We start from the raw sequence: 17878 nt of genomic DNA, 5'->3' as shown, positions 1-17878 counted from the left end.
TGAGGACCGTATGAGTCCGGTAAATTACAAAGTTAGAATACCAGGCCGGCGCAAACCATTCCAGATTTTACACATTAACCTCTTGAAGGAATGGCACAACCGACAAGAGGTTAACACTTCCTTGGCTGCTGTTTCTCAGACCGATGTTACCATTGGTAGCGATCTTACTGACACGCAAAAGACAGAACTGTTATCTTTGATAGAACGGAACACTGATGTCTTTTCAGATTTACCAGGCAAGACTAACATTACAAAACATAAAATTACCACTGCACCTGATGTTCGCGTACAGATGCGGCCGTTCCGGATACCGAAGAGCGAAATATTGTCGAAGAGGTAAAAAGATGCTGACACTGGGTGTAATTCGTGAAAGTAAGTGACTGGTGCAGCCCAGTCGTATTAGTCCCAAAGCAAGGCGGTTCGGTTCGGTTCTGTATCGATTTCAGACGCTTGAATAAGGTCTCTAAATTCGATGCTTATCCCATGCCCGTGTCGATGAACTGTTGGAAAAACTGGGTCAGGCGAGCTATATCTCCACGCTAGATCTCACGAAGGCTATTGGCAGGTGCCTTTAGAGGCTAGCAGTTGTGAGAAAGGCATTTCGACTCTGACGGACTCTATGAATTTACAAGACTCCCGTTTGGTCTTCACGGGCACCTCTAACTTTTCAGCGTATGATGGATCAGATCCTACGTCCTCATCTGAATATGCTGGGGCATACCTTGGCGATGTCGTGATTTTTAGCAATGATTGGAAAACACACTTAGAGCGGCTTCAAGCCGTTCTTGAGCTGGAGGGCTGATCGCACCCCAAATAGATACAGACGCGCCTGGGAAAACCACAAACCCTGAAACACTGACTACCACCCTCACATTGCTACTTATCCTTGCACTATAACGCGTAATACAAGCCTCACGCGGTACTCCGCCGACTTATAAGCCTTGGCGCCTGTCAGTTTTGGAATTGATTGTTTGCTTTTATCTCTCTGCTCCTAGCGGAACTGTCATGAGCTCTGACTTGTCATGGAGCACGTTTAAGCTCATGTGTTTGCAGTGTTTGAATAAAAATCCTTCTTGATTCTACGACCTTCTGTGTCTCTGTGCAAATCTGTGACCCAAGCGTGACAATATATATATACTAGGATGATTGAGGACTCTCACATGGCCAGGTATAAGTAAGCACTGGCACATAAGCAAAGGTGTTCTGTGATGAACCCTTTCCACGGCTGGCTTCTGCCTTGAGCTTAAAGTTTCCATGAATGGTTTAGGCATTTTCATCCTGAATTGAATGAAATTGATTTGATATGTCATGCCTTTATGTACAAAGTATGACAATTTAATTCTCAGAATGGCCACGAGTGTAACCTGTGGTGTAATTGTTTCAAAATCACATGAGCATTCATGTTTGAACATGTTTGAACTAATACATGCATATATTGCAAGCTGATAGAGCCAGTTGTTAGTTAGCTATTGGGAAGGTAATAAATATCTGCGTGTACACTTTGGCGTAAAAATGTGTGATCGAAATTTGCAGCAAGATATTAATATTACATTTTCTGTGAAAATCAGCAAATGCGCTTCTGAAACTGTTGCAAGTGGCATATGGTGAAGATGCTATAAAAAAGTCGAGTGTGTTTGAGTGGCATAAAAGGTTCAAACTTGGCAAAAAGATGTGATGGAACATGCAATGGAAATCCCCAGGTTCAACAAGCCCTGAAAAAGCATGCATGTCACACTCACAATTTAAGACCATACTGGTGTGTTTCTTCAATCACAAGGGAATAGTCCACCAAGAATTTATTGAACAGGGACAAACAATCAACCAACAATGCTATTTGGGGGTACTGAAGCGATTATGAGATTCTGTTTGAAGAAAAAGACCCGAATTGTGGCCTGACAAGTGGATCATTCATCATAACAATGTGCCAAGCCACACGGTGCCCACTGTGAGAGAATTCCTGGCCAAAAAAGCGATTACCCAATTAGAGCATCCCACCTACTCACCTGACTTATCTCCCTGTGGTTTCTGGCTATTTCCAAAATTAAAAGCTGCACTTAAAGGACGAAGATTTTCTAATATAACAGATATCCAACAGAATGTGAGACATCTACTCAACAATATTCCAGAAAATGAGCTCCAGGCCTGCTTCCAGAAATGGGAATGCCGCTTAAATCAGTGTATAGATGCAGAAGGGAGTACTTTGAAGGCGACAGTAGCCACTAGTGTACAGTAGTGTAGTGTAATATTTTTTAAAGGTGCATTCCGGGAATTAAATTGTCAAACATTGTAAGTAATTTCATAATCTAATCTGAAATAATTTCTTTTAATTTTAGGTTGCCTGAAAAAGAAGTGTTATGAGTCTACATGTACTGTATGTGTTTGTGTGTCATATAACTGTGGCTATCTTACTTAAGTGCTCAACGTTTTTGTAAATAAAGGAAAAACACATTGTGAAATTACTTAATGTGGTTTTAGGGTTCTGTTTTAATATTATGAGTGCTTGGTAGTTATGAGTTTGATGTTGCTGTTTTGTTTTGTTCACTTGACTATTCGATGTATTGAACCACACAACATTTGATGACTCTTTGTCAATTGCTCTTAAAACATCTCCACCACTTATGACTATACTACAAGTAGTTAACCTTCCCTGTCTAAAAGGATAGTATGACTCTGAGAGGTAGAGAGAACATTTTATGCAAGCGTGACCTTAGTCGCAATATTTTAATATTTCTTGAATCCAATATTTGTGTAGTAATTCAGAAAAAAGAATGATGATTGTTGATTAAGCTAAACACTTTATTATATTTGTACAACTGTTATTCTATGGTTCTTTTAAACAGCAATTAAATTTGCCGGCTCACTTGATTGGCTCTCACTTGATATGTGTAACTCACACCGATGGGATCACTTTCAGCAAGGCCATAGTAACATTATGGTAAATGACTAGTTTCAGCCTTTGTCAACAAGCTGTTGACCCGACTGAGCTGAAGCTTAGTTTAACCGTAGAAACACATGGCCCACTTCAATTGGCATTGTGTTTTTAAATCTTTAATTACTTCATCAGTGTGCAATCATGCTCCTGTCCTTTCTTGACTTTACCTAAATTTTTGCATTTCAAACGCATATGTTGATGCAACTCCAAAATTCTATTTAGAAAATGTGATTGATGATATTTTTGTTTGCTTTGTTTATGTGACTAGCCCTCATTGAACATAGGTGTAATTTTTTGTCTTTCTCCTCTGCTTAGCACTTGACTACAATTGCACAACCCTCAACAAATCCCCATCTGCTGCCGTTATTGACATTACTCAATGTTGTTTCCCAGATGTAAATTGCTGTCAGTCTCCAACAAACATGTGATGAAAAAAATAAAGTAAAAAAACCTGAAAACTGTTGGTGCTCCAGTCATTTCAGTTAGGTAAAAGTGACTATAAACTCACGTAAAATGTCATTGCAGTGTTTTTTGCACACCATGGAATACAAAATATTAGCCAGCATGAATTTTATGTGGGGATGGGAGAACATGCAAAGTGGCACAAAATGAATGGAGTGATCAGTCTGTGAGTGAGGAGTGCAGTCAAAGATGGTGGCTCATTTGCAACATTTTTACAGGCACAGAAGACCTGAAATCAAATGCTAGGATAAATGACACACTTTCTTTGGAAAAAATGAAGGACTAATGCAAAGAAAAGTGATTGTGTATTTTTGTATAGTTGTCATGTCTGCTGTGTGTATAAAGACACTGCAAGTGAGCTGCATTCCTTGTAGATCGCTTTGTCCACACTGTGCCAATTCGTGTGTTCGCCTTTTCCCACATAAAACTGATGCTGGCTTAGTGCTTCAAATATTGATATTGTAGCAAAGCTGTCAGACACTTGACACACTTTGTGGAGAGCTGCATCATGTGTTTTTAGTAAGAGCAGACATTACTTGTTCATGAGCAGTTGTTGAAGTGTTCATGACTTTTCTTGCAGTGAAAGTCAAACAAACTTGAAGTCTGAAATCTGCACTATATACTGTTGCCTCTTTAGAGAAAGATCACACTTCATCGCCAGGGAATAAAAAAGCATAAAGAAGCCAACACAACAGAGAGTACTGTCTGTTAATTTATTCAACTTCAGTTGAAGAGGAACTTTAGAAAAACCCTTTGGGTTGTTCTTGCTCCAGTTAAAACAAAACAGTGTAAAATTGGAGAATACCCACAAATGAAAGAAAAAGAAAAACTATGTAAAGTGCCAATATAAAAAATGTTTTTCTACTTCATTTACTATTTTATGTGCCCACATGTGACTGAAGTACATTGTTTTGCTTTTCACTAATAAAAACTGAAGTAGTTTTCTACTCTGCAGATGCCTCTACTCTGGAGGTTTTTTATCGACTGAAAACATATGCTAACATTTAAAAGTGAAAATATGTATAAGCAACATGTTCTGTGTGCCAAGGAAGGATTTATTTATACATTCACAGAAACTTTATAAGGCAGTTTATGGGTTTTGGGTTATGAGGATGTCAAGCTGATGGGCTATTAGTGGCAACAAAAGAATTCAGATGCCACTTGGAGTAGCCTTGGTTGTTTAGTATTGGGAAAAAAAATATGTGGCACTTGTAGCGTTAAACGCCAACAATGGACACTCACTTAAGTTAGTTGTTCAGAGCAGTTCTTACTTTCTGCACAAATCTGATTAAAAAGAGCAATGAAGAGCAGAAATACCCTACGCAACTAATATGAACTTTGGGCTGGTGGCAGTGATCTACGTGACTTGAGAACAATAATATGTAAACATACATTTAATAAAGAAATAAGAGAGAAGCTGAAAGGAATGAGATTCATTAAACAGGGTTAAGCTCACAAATGCCAATCATTTACATTTCAGGTAATCACTAACATTAATGCTGGTTAATGGAAAAACACCCAGAACTGGGCCTTTTCTGGATTCCTGTGGTTCTTTGCAAACCTATAAATTTGAATTATTGCACCTTCTGACCCTGTTATGACAAAGGGGCTCGAGTGGAATTTTAAATTAATTTATAAACCTCATCTTCAAAACATAGTAAAGCATTTATGAATACAAAATGTGTCCGTGAAGAAAAGAAAACAGAGTGAACAATTAATTGAAGGAAATTATACCATACCGTTCTCTAGTTAAAAAATGTTTTTTTTGGTATTAGATACTTGTTTACTTAATCCGTGTTGACTGAATGAGGCTTACAGTATTTGTAAGAATGTCTCAGACAGAGAGCCTTTTTATTCTGAAACAAGGAGCGGGGAAAATTTAATTAACATTTTTCAAACAAAATGTCTATCATAACATTAAAGGTATGTATTAAATTGTAGATCACGGTGTTATTTAAATGCAATAAACTGCATGCAACATTTCTGGAAAAAATTAACCTTACGTTGAATTTTTCTTACACAATAAGTTCTGTCCCTGAAAATGCTTATTTATTCAGTAAGAATCATATTGTACTAAAATCTGCAATCTTCTCATTCTGAATGCAAAAAAGTAAGATTACGTCTAATAGTGTGGCACTGAGAATCAGATAACATATTTAATTATTTCAAAGAGTTTTGAGTAAGCAATTTACATAAGAAATAATTAGAAAAATGGCATGATAAAACTATTGCAGATTAGAGATTGCAGAGATGACCTCCATGTGTCAAAATGAACAATTGCTTTTGAAATTTACAGGGACCTTCATTTAGTTGAACCATAACCTCTGCAGATTTCATAATAATTTAATTTTCCTTATTTGGTACTGTCAGCTGTTTAATAACATCCTGACTCTTATGCTCTGTCTGCTTTAAAAATGGAATAATTGCTTAGCTTTTAAAATGTGTCAAGTCTTCTTTTCTGTTGGTAAAGTCTCATTAATAATTAAAACTTATAATATCCATCCATCAGTATTCTGAACCTGCTTTATACTGAGCCACAGAAGGCCAGAGCTTATCTCAGCAGCATTAGGTGCAAGGCGGGTAGCAGCACTGGGGGCAAACTCACACACACACACACCCACCCACATGAATGCACACTTAACACACACACCAGATGACACACATTGATCAGGCCTAACGCTGGTCCCTAAATGTGAAAGGTATCAGTGCTAGCCATTGCACCTCTATGCTGCTCCTGTACACACACACACACACACAATTATGTATGTTGTGACTACAAGGGATTTTCAGGCATGTAAAGCTGGCATAAACCAGAAATATCTTAGTAGAGAAAGAGAAACATATGCTGGCTGTGATGGCATACAGAGTCAAGCCAGTGCAGAAAAAGTGGGTAAGCCCAGTAAATATTGGATACCCCTCAAGGGCTCTAGGCAGTGACACCCAGCAACTATACAATTAGCTAAACCTGAGCTAAAGTATATACTTTTTGCTTAGAAGAGAGTTCACTCAGCAGTTGCCAGGAATGACTGACTTTTTGTTAAGAGACAAAGAAATGCCATGAATTCCAATAAAAGAAAACTGCGCTGATAAAGTGCAGCGCACATGCCTAGTCTAGGAGAACAGGGACCTGGTTTGTCCCTTGAAAACTCTAAGCAATTGTATGATTGCTTTTGAAACACGGCCTTGTGGTCCTAGGCATAATTAACGGATCTGGTGGGTGCAATAGTCCCAGTGTGGGTCTACAAATGCACAAACTTTGTGAGTGTGCGTGTGTACAGGTGAGACAAGTGGCTGCAAACTGCTTAATGGGGGCTGGGCTAATTAAGCCTTCAATTGCATTAGACTGATTGACACAGCCATCACTCATTGCTGCTCTAAGGATTATTTACAGCACCTCTACTCAAAGAAAGGAAGGAAAAACCAAGTTCAGAAGGAGAGAGCAAAATCGAGTAGTTGAGACAGTGCAAATAACATAAGGCAGAGTAGTCTGAGATGCCCCATGGTGGCGCAAGAGGAACAATGCTACAGGTGCGGATCGTTCCTGTTGAGCTATGGAACAGGAATGATCGACAGCTCAGAGACCTGCGGTGACCAATGGAGGAGACCTAAAGAAGGAGCAGGGCTTGGTGAGTCACAGCAGAAGCCGAATGAGGTGTCTTCGATGAGAACCAGCAGGTAGACCTCATTCACTGGTGTATGGTCCTGCTACATAGACCGGAGGTGAGCAGGAAGATGAGAGAGAAGCACTGGGGTCTACAGAAAATAAGAGATGATTCTGACTGTGATTTTCTTCCAGGTTTTAACCTACTTAACAGTTTTATTCTTACAGCACTATTGATTTTTATGGACAATTATTTGTTGAAATGTTTGAACTGCACCACACACTTTTGCTTTCAATATTAATAAAAATTAATTTTGCACTGATGGCTGTTGCTGTGTCTTCACTTACCCTAATCCATTCTTGGTTATGATTATTGTGATGGGTGCCCACGGTCGTTACCCAGCCGGGACACCAGCTGGACAGAAGGACCAGGGGGAGAGAGCATCTACATGGCACTACCTTCCCCGGGATGCTAGAGGTGCAGTCCTCCTGAACTGCTGTGGCACCACGGATTCCCCTGTTGGGTTCTGTGGAAGCTGACACGGGGAGATGCATAGCCCTACACTGGACTTCCACCACACCTGAATAAATAATAATTCTTTGCATTTATATAGCGCTTTTCTCACTACTCAAAGCACTGAGCAATTGCATGTTAAGGGCCTTGCTCAAGGGCCCAACAGAGCAGAGTCCCTATTGCCATTTACAGGACTCAAACCAGCAACCTTCCGATTGCCAGTGCAGATCCCTAGCCTCAGAGCCACCATTCTGCCAAAGTAATTCCAAGTAATGCTGAGGAGCCATCTAAAGCTTTCCCAGGAGCTGCATAAAAGGAGCTGCCTAACTCCATTTAGAGAGCCAGAGTTGGATGGAAGAGGATGAAGCTGGCCAAGAGGAGTGGAGGCAGATGGAGAGGGAAAGAGAAGGAAAGAGAAGAGAAGTGTATTTTGTGCCGTGAATTGTGCTTTGGAACTGTGCTGTAAATGTGGGAAACAAGGGAAAGCATTTCACATAAGGAAAAAAGAGTGTATGCTGAACTTGTGTCCTATGTCTGTGTGTGTCGGGTTTGGGGAGCAGGAGTGCCATCTGGTGGCCACACTATTAATGTCCTAGGAGATGGAAGAAGCCCATGATTTAGATAGGGTACGCCTATCTACAGGAAAAGAATGTTCAGGGCTTTGAGACATTATGTGCCTGTAAACAATGCAGGGCAGCTTCTGATTCTGGATGTGATTTCAGGGTCTGATTAGGAGTAGGAATGTAAATTGTAATCAGATTTCAGAATTGAGAGCCCATCCACTTTCATTGACCAATAACAGTTAATTTCTTGTAATCATTAATTGTAATCTTTACTCTCTGAGAGTAAGTTTCACAGAAAACCTTCCAAAGAAGCCCAGTATATTTAAGAATTTGCTCTAAAGCCACATGAAAATGTGTTGCACAATGTTTCGTTACATTATTGAACAGGGCTTTATACATTTTCTGTTTAGGAATAGGAGCATAAAATGGACACGTTTGGCAGTCAGATCATGTGTCCAGCCAGTTAACTGTCAGGGCTCCACATACCTCAGCTTGCATAAAGTAACAGCTGGCACATTCACCAAAAAACTGCTTTTAGCACAAGATGTGCCATTTAACATTCCCAAAATATGTTACATCAAGATGAAGCCAGAAAAATGCTCACGGAGTAAAACTTTTCAGCCATGCTTACTATCTTGCAAAAAGGCTAAAGCAGAGAGAAGCTTTTAAGTAAGAGAACTGACTCTACAGAAGCCAGTAATGAGCATCTACCTGAATTAGGGTAGCACCTAAGGACACAAAGTAAAGACACAATGTGAAGTAGAAAGATTTTACAAATACAATGAAGCAGAAATTTATCATCAAGAAAACGATCAGAAAAGCTCATTTACATGGTTGTAGTCACTTGCTGGTTTTATTTGGTAACATTTAAAATCACTAATTTGCATGTGCATGATAGACAGATACTAGAGTTTCTTTTGGCTGTTCCCGTTAGGGGTTGCCACCACAGATCATCTTCTTCAATATCGTCCTGTCTTCTACATCTTATTCTGTTACATCCACCACCTGCATGTTCTCTCACACCACATCCATAAACCTTCTCTTAATGCTTCCTCTTTTCCTCTTTCTTGGCAGCTCTATCATTAACATTTTCTCCCAATATACCCAGCATCTCTCCTCTGTTCAAACCAACGCAATCTCGCCTATCTGACTTTGTCTCCCAACCTTCCAACCTGAGCTGACCCTCTAATGTCCTCATTTCTAATCCTATCCATTCTCGTCACAACCAATGGAAATCTTAACATCTTTAACTCTTCCACCTCCAGCTCTGTCTCCTGCTTTCTGGTCTGTGCCACTGTCACCAACCCATATAACATAGCTGGTCTCACTACCATCCTATAGACCTTCCCTTTCACTCTTCCTAATGCTCTTCTCCACAAATTCCACCCAGCCTACACTCTCTTTTCACCTCTTACACAATCACCATTACTCTGAATTGTTGATCCCAAGTATTTAAACTCATCCACCTTCCCCAACTCTACTCCCTGTGTCCTCATCATTTCCCTGACATCCGTCTCTTTCACACACATGTTTTCTATCTTGTTCCTACTGACCTTCATTCCTCTCTTCTCCAGAGCAAACCAAAACTCTCCAGGGTCTCATCGACCTGCTCCCTACTCTCGCTATAGATCACAATGTCATCAGCAAACATCATAGTCCACGACTAATTCCGTCTGTCAACCTGTCCATCACCACTGCAAATAAGAAAGGGCTCAGAGCCGATCCCTGATGTAATCCCACCTCCACCTTCAATGCATCTGTCACTTCTACCACAGACCTCACCACTGTCACACTTCCCTCATTGCATATCCTGCATCACTCTTACATACTTCTCTGCCATTCCCAACTTCCTCATACAATACCACAACTCCTCTCTAGACACACTGTCATATGCTTTCTCCAGGTCTACAAAGACGCAATGCAACTCCTTCTGGGCTTCTCTATACTTCTCCATCAACACCCTCAGTGGAAACATTGCATCTGTGGTGCTCTTTCTTGGCATGAAACCATACTGCTGCTAACTAATCATCATCTCCCTTCTTTTTAATTAGCTTCCACTACTCTTTCCAATAACTTCATGCTGTGGCTCATCAATTTTATTTCCCTGTAGTTACTACAATCCTGCATATCCCCCTTATTCTTAAAATCGTACCAGTACAATTCTTCTCCACTCCTCAGGCATCCTCTCGCTTTCCAAGATTCCATTAAACAATCTGGTTAAAAACTCCACTGCCATCTCTCCTAAAAACCTCCATGCTTCCACAGGTATGTCATCTGGACCAATGGCTTTGAAATTTTTCATCCTCTTCATAGCTGTCCTTACTTCCTCCTTGCTAATCTGCTGCACTTCCTGATTCACTATTTCCACATCATCCAACCTCTTCTCTCTCTCATTCTCTTCATTCATCAGCCTCTCAAAGTTCATCTGCTCAATACCCTCTCCTCACTTGTGAGTACGTTTCCATCTTTATCCTTTATCACCCTAACCTGCTGCACATCTTTCCCAGCTCAGTCCTTTTGTCTAGCCAATCGGTACTGGTCCTATTCTCCCTCCTTAGTGTCCAACCTCTCATACAACTCATCATACGCCTTTTCTTTATCCTTCGTCACCTCTCTCTTCACCTCTACTTTCTGCATCTCTCTGACTATCCCACTTATCAATTCATTCAGTTCCTTATTTTATCTTTTCCAGGAAATGGTTGCATAGAGACAGATACTATTCAGGCAGCAAATTGTGCAGAGAGGTGTTGTTTCTATACAGGATATTGACTGATTGCAGGGATATTCTTTACTTAGAACAGCAGATCTGGAGGGGATCTCCGACTCAGAACTCTAAACATCTTTTAGCTTTGAAACCACTGCTTTCCAGTTCGTACATTGATGTGTGCTGCTGCATTGGATGTAAGAGCTTATTCACACATATTAGATTAACTAAGTGACCACTTAATCTAATGGGAGGTAACCAGCGTACCAGAGGGAAAGCTTGTGGAAAATGCTTGCTAAAAGTGGACAGGTTTAAAATCTACACAGCAAGAAACTAAACCTGGAATTGTGAGGCAATGTTAATTCCTGGCTTCTCTTGTTACACTAAATCTTATACCTGTCTGCAAAAAGGCATTTTTAAATGCATTCAAATTACATTATAATGGACAGGTTTAAAATCTACACAGCAAGAAACTAAACCTGGAATTGTGAGGCAATGTTAATTCCTGGCTTCTCTTGTTACACTAAATCTTATACCTGTCTGCAAAAAGGCATTTTTAAATGCATTCAAATTACATTATACTATGAAACAATTATATAAAAACAACACCAAAAAATCATCATTAATAATGAAAAAGGCAGTGTTCTGTTAATGTTTTGAAGCAAAACAGTTGCCATTTTAAAATGTGTGCATTCTTTTTTTCAATGTTTAACTTTTTCTGTTCAGGATTCTGGGAAGTATATCTAATTTCTTTTCTTAATTGCTCATTTTAGGTGCAGTTTACAGAGCAACATCCTGTTACACTTGTGTCATGGAATGAAGAGCTTCGACAGTGGGTGGAGATTTTATTTCTCAAGCTAATGCTGTTAAGAAATGTTATCACCCATTTTATCTCTGTTAAGAAATATGACAACATCACATTTCTCAGGCCCACTTATTCCCATTCAGGGTTGTCAGAGCATATCCCATCAGTACTGGATGCAAAGCAGAAACCAACTCTGAACGGGGTACCATTTCATTACATTGTCTATTAACATGTACACTGTTAATCTAACATACACATGTTTGGGGTAGAAGAGGAAAATGCATGTATGCACATGGAGAAAATGAAAATGCCACACGCAGGATCTGAACCCAGGATACTAGACCTGTGCCACTGTGCCAACCCATTAATGAACATATCCATGATACTAGCAGCAACACAAAGAGTCATATCATGTTTTAAAATGTAGTGTTTCTGCTTCTGTCTGGAAACTAAACTTTTCAGTTAAGACTGTTCAGGTGATAGTTTACAAATGCTCTACTGATTACTGCTACCAATCTATTCCTTTTATAACGTATTTATCTAATCTTTTAGGTATAATGTAACTTTTGATAATGCACTCAATTCACCCAAGAAATTATTGTTAGTGCCTTTAATACTGTCAGCATGTATTCTTTAGTTTAATTAACCTCTTAATACATCTTTGAAATCAAAAGAGCTTCATTAATAATAGGCAGGATCTGCAGGTATTGAATATGTAAAATCTGCAAAAAGTCATGAAAGGAATTGTTCACACTTCATAGGATTTAAAAACAATATTAATGTAAGGAACATTTCACCAAACACAGTCAACATCTGAGCACCCAGATAAACCGCAGAGAATATCTCAAAATAATACTAAGAAATGAGCGAGACACATGACAGCTCTCTGGCAGATTCTCCTTTGACTAGGTCCAGACTTCTGACCTTCCTGATCCCATTATTATTATTTTTTTATTTCTTCATCCACTTACTATGCTGCTATTTTCATCAACTGACATCAGACCATAGGGTTGCACATCCCCAGAATAATGTGGAAAAATTAGGGATTCTTCTGGAAAGGCTGCGGTCATTCCAGGTAGCTAGGGATCAGTCAGCTGGCTGCCACTTAATGTCAGGTACACATCAAATCTCTGTTGATTATGCGTAAAAAAACATCCAAAAAGCATGCCTGCCCAGTTAGCCCTGTCCGAGTATTACATGGAGAAAAAACCTTCAAATAACCAGCTCTCTTTATAATCTATTTCCTCTGCACTACTTGAGAAGATAAGAAGAGAAGGTTTCTTTGTAAAATCTCCACTTCTCTTTATAACTAGAGGTCTCCTGAGGGGTTACTGTGGAGCAAAGTGACTGTTTTCTAAATTCTGCCATGGTGCTGTGTTACTATGCTGAAACCAAGACATGACATGACAATTAGAGTCACAGAAGAATTCCTTATTTTTCATGGATTGCCTTTAAAATTTAAGTGTTTAATAAAAAAAAACAAAAAAAACAAAATTGAACTTAATAGGCTTTTATTGCCCTCTTGTGGCATTCGGTTACCCTCAGGTCTGCATTTGTTCCTGACAGTTGGGCCCTCAGGTTGCAACGAGACACCATCTTTCAGGGATGTCCTCCTTTTATGTCAGCTGGACTGAAAGAGGCATGGTTTTCTCTGGCACTATTGCCTACAAGGGGCAATTTCTCTGAGCTGTGTGGGGAAAAGGAGAAAAGACTGTTGGCGATAGTACTCCCTAGCATCATAGGGTGGTATCAAATACCATAAATGAACCCAGAAGGTGAACCCCTGGTGTGACAACTAACAATAAGGTGAAAATGAAAATGACCATCTACTAATCGAATGTATCTTTAAACCACAATTTGTTGTTTGATCTTTATGCAGAGCTTTGTTTTTCAAACCAAAGACTGGGAATCTGGCACACAGGTACCTGTCACCATAATGTTTTGACATATAATACTTGGCTTTGCCTCTCCCAGGGGCCAGAAGTGGCAGCTCAGAGGTTGAGTGGCATGAATCTCTACAGTATGAGCTAGTCAGCATACCAAAGTTGGGATGGTGGTATAAAGGTAAGCAGACTTCCCTGTCAAGCAGGGAATTTGGGTTTAATACCAGTCCATTATATTCAAGTATTTTTTTAATCAAGCACTTCCCTCACTATTTTTGTCATGACCCCAATCCACTTCTGGCCATAGAGTTATTTATTTATAAAGTGTCACCATTCCAACCTGCCCAACATTGTTCTTCTGTCGATCTGAAGCTATATGCTGTTTGCCACTTCCAGTGGTTGTAACCCCATAGCTGAGGATCATCTTGAAATTAACCAAGATCACTGATCATATTTACAGTGATCCCTCGCTATATCGCGCTTTGACTTTCGCGGCTTCACTCCATCGCGGATTTTAAATGTAAGCATATCTAAATATATATCACTGATTTTTTGCTGGTACGTGGATTTCTGTGGACAATGGGTCTTTTAATTTATGGTACATGCTTCCTCAGTTTGTTTGCCCAGTTGATTTCATACAAGGGACGCTATTGGAGGATGGCTGAGAAGCTACCCAATCAGAGGACGTATTACATATTAAATAAAACTCCTCAATAATATACAATATGCTTCCCGCGCGGTGCTTCACACACTTAAAAGCTCTAACAGCCTGTATTGATTTTTGATTGGTTGCTTTTCTCTGAATCTCTCACTCTCTCTGACATTCTCTGCTCCTGACAGAGGGGGTGTGAGCAGAGGGGCTTTTTGCTTATAAGATACGGACGCTCCTCTAAAAAATGCTGAAAGACTACCTTCACATTGATCCCTTCATTGCGGCCGCTTTGTCGCGGTACTTCGCATACATAAAAGCCCAACAGCCCTATTGATTTTTGATTGTTTACTTTTCTCTCTCTCTCTGACATTCTTTGCTATGCAAACTGCTTTGAAGAGAAGATATGTTTGCAATCTTTTAATTGTGAGAAAGAACTGTCATCTCTGTCTTGTCATGGAGCACAGTTTAAACTTTTGACTAAAGGGTGTTGTGCGGAGAATATTTATAAACAGTGTGGGAGAGTTTCTAAGGGCTTAAAATATGTGAATGAGAGTCTGACAGCTCACAGGTGCCACAATCTTATCAGGATCTGCCACAGGACAATCCAGATTTATACCACGGATTTCTCTCATCCCACCAAAATCCAGTTCTATTTCAAGCAGATGAAGTTGCTTGTGTTTTACTGCCGCATATACAGTGGACTCATGAAGTATTCAGACCCCACCATGTTCTGAACACTTTAAAATTGAATCTATGACACAGCCAACTGATAAATTTGCCATCAGCTCCCACAGATAGACATTAACCATGCAGTCTGACTGGCAAACACTCCTGGACCGTAGATAACAGAAGTAATTTCTTAAAGGATTTGCTAAGGAAAATCTCCTTAAAGGTGCAGGCCTCCACTCTCCATTGTAGCACATACAAATTTTGTAGGTGCATATCAAAAACCAGACAATCAAGAAGTTAATATAGAAGATCCCCCATACAGTATATGTGGCACCCACTACATGGTTCTGCAAAAATGTGGTGTACAAATTTGTAGGATGAATTCTGCATACATACGTTTCTGAGGATTTGTAATGTTTGGGTCAGTTACATTATCCACATCACTAGGGATGTAAAGGTAGGGCTGTTCGATATAACGATATATATCGGATGACAACATGAAAACGTCTATCGCTGCACATTACGCTATCGTTTGTTTCGTGGTGTCGCAAAATAAACTGTTTACGCAATATTTTTTTCATTGTTTTGATGGCCACCACGTGGATGCAGACACACTAGCATGGCTGATGAAGATGAGGCAACACCAGGTAGCTCCACACAGAAGGACCTTGTTCCTAAACGAGGGGCTACCTCTGTAGTATGGAGATGGTTTGGATTTGAAGAGTCTGACACGGATCAGAAAACGGTACTGTGCAAATTATGCTGCAAACCGATCGCTACCACAGACTCCAACACGACAAACCTCTTCTACCACCTCTGCAAAAAGCACGTGAGCGAGCATGCAGAGAGTTTACAACTGAGAGGCAGGCCACGTAGGATATTACAGTTGTAAAGGTACTATTTAAACGAGCATGTTAAAAGCTTGGAAGATTAATTGCTACCAAAACAATTTGCTTAAGGCATAATTTTCCCTGCAGCGTTTTCTGTCAGCGTAATCTTGTTAAAATTACTGTAGCCTCTTCCAGACGTAATGACGATCCGAGATGGTCACTTGGTTAGTTCCTCTTTATTAAACACAAACAAAAATGGTTGCTGTTGGCCACAACCACGAACAGACAGCAATCCAAAATAAACTCTCTTAGCTAGGGGCTTACAAGATCGCCATCCACTCCTCCTTTTCACAGCTTCCCCAAAACCCCTCGGCTCCACCCCCATCCCTCCGGAACCTCCTTTAGCTTCCACTCTCTTACAGTCCATCAGAAATAACAGGGACAACAGAATAAATAACTGAGAGGGATGTAAATCACAGAACACAAACTGCAGAACAGAACTCTACAATAAAGAACAGAACGCTACATTACGCTTGCCACACAACTGCATTAACACAGCAAATCTCCGTTAACGAGTTACGCGGATCGCCCGTGCTTGGGGCTGGATGGCATCAACACGCTAGCGCTGTCCAGTCCCACGGGCGATCAGCTGTAACTCATTAACGGAGATTTGCCACATTACGATGTGCAAATTAACATTTTACTAGAATGTAGCCTAAAAATATTATATTTAATATTATATATTTAATATATTTTTGTCGTAAGCCTTATTGCTGGTACAGTTTGAAGTACAATGTTTACATTTGGTTTTGACAGTTAATGTTAGACTTGTATTTATTTTGTTTAAAGGGTTTATTGGCCTTATATACTTTAGTTGTTAGTGCTTTGATCCTTTTATATTTAATATATGTTGTGAGAGTTATTGCTGCTACAGTTCACATTTTGTTTATGTCAGGCATTTTATATAGCAGTATTTTATATTGGGCCTTTAGTAATTTGTTTTTGAAAAGTGTTTTATATTTGATACATTAACATTTTATGTTTACATTCTAAGTCAAACATTTGCTCAAATGTTCTAAATAAAAGAACAGAAATAATTACAAGTTGAGTACTTCTTATTTTTGATTTTTTTAATTTAAATGAAAAAAAGGAGTGGTGATTATATAAACTATTCACTGAATACAAAGAAAATGTACTATATCGTGATATCGGGATATGAAATGAAATATCGGGATATAAGATTTTGGTCATATCGCACAGCCCTATGTAAAGGTATGTGTATTCGTGTTGAATCGTCACAGTACGGGTGTTACGGTTCAGTACATTCAATTATATGGAGAATATGCTGTGAATGTGCAAAGATTAATTAACATAATGCAGAACCAACTTCACAAATATTCCATATGGAAACCTTAAACTGTAAACGTTGAGCAATTTTTGCCACAAGCTTATTTGTGTCTCATGAAATCAGCAACATTTTGGTAAGTGTAAATGCCACAGATGAGCTGGAAGACCTGCCTGCTTTTTTGACAACTGTGTGAGAACACTTTGGGTTCCCAGTGAATTACGATAGCAATGGAGAGCGAGCAGTAGATTGGACCAGGATGGTGTGCTAACGCATTGTATTATCGTGGTATTTCCCTCCACTTGCCCTTTTACCTGTTTCCTCAAAGGTAAGTGTTCTCGTCAAGTTCGTTATCGGGTTGGTCTACTGTTGCACTTTAAGATGAACACACACACACATAGATAAACACACACACAGACCCTAACCACAACAGTGCTCCATGAATGACACACACACACTGATTAACCCTTAGCACTTTAAACCACACAAGTGCTATAGGAATAACAGCCTGTCATTCAGCACTTCAAGAGACTTACTTATTTTCGGCACGAACAACAATACGATGTTTTAGTGATATCTCAGACCTAAATATTACTTTTGGTCTACAAGAATACATTTAAACATACAAAGACTCAGCACTCTTGACTATAGGCCATTCATCAGCCAAGAATACCTTCTTTATCGTATCTGTCCCTTCTGTTGAGTATAGCGCTCTTCACTCTCAGCCATATAAACCTCGCAGCACAGAAATAATGGCAAAAATCTGGCTGTCACCAGGTGCTCAAAGAAATCTAATTTATTACTTCAATCACTCTAGACATTAAGACAAAGCATTGAAAGTTAAAAGCAGCATGGTATTTATTACAAGAATAATAATAATACCACAAGAACAAAGAATACTAGAAAATAGGTAGTGAT

Source organism: Polypterus senegalus, chromosome 8 (genome assembly GCF_016835505.1).
Source record: "Polypterus senegalus isolate Bchr_013 chromosome 8, ASM1683550v1, whole genome shotgun sequence".
Lineage (NCBI taxonomy): Eukaryota > Metazoa > Chordata > Cladistia > Polypteriformes > Polypteridae > Polypterus > Polypterus senegalus.
This window is presented reverse-complemented; position numbering follows the sequence as displayed.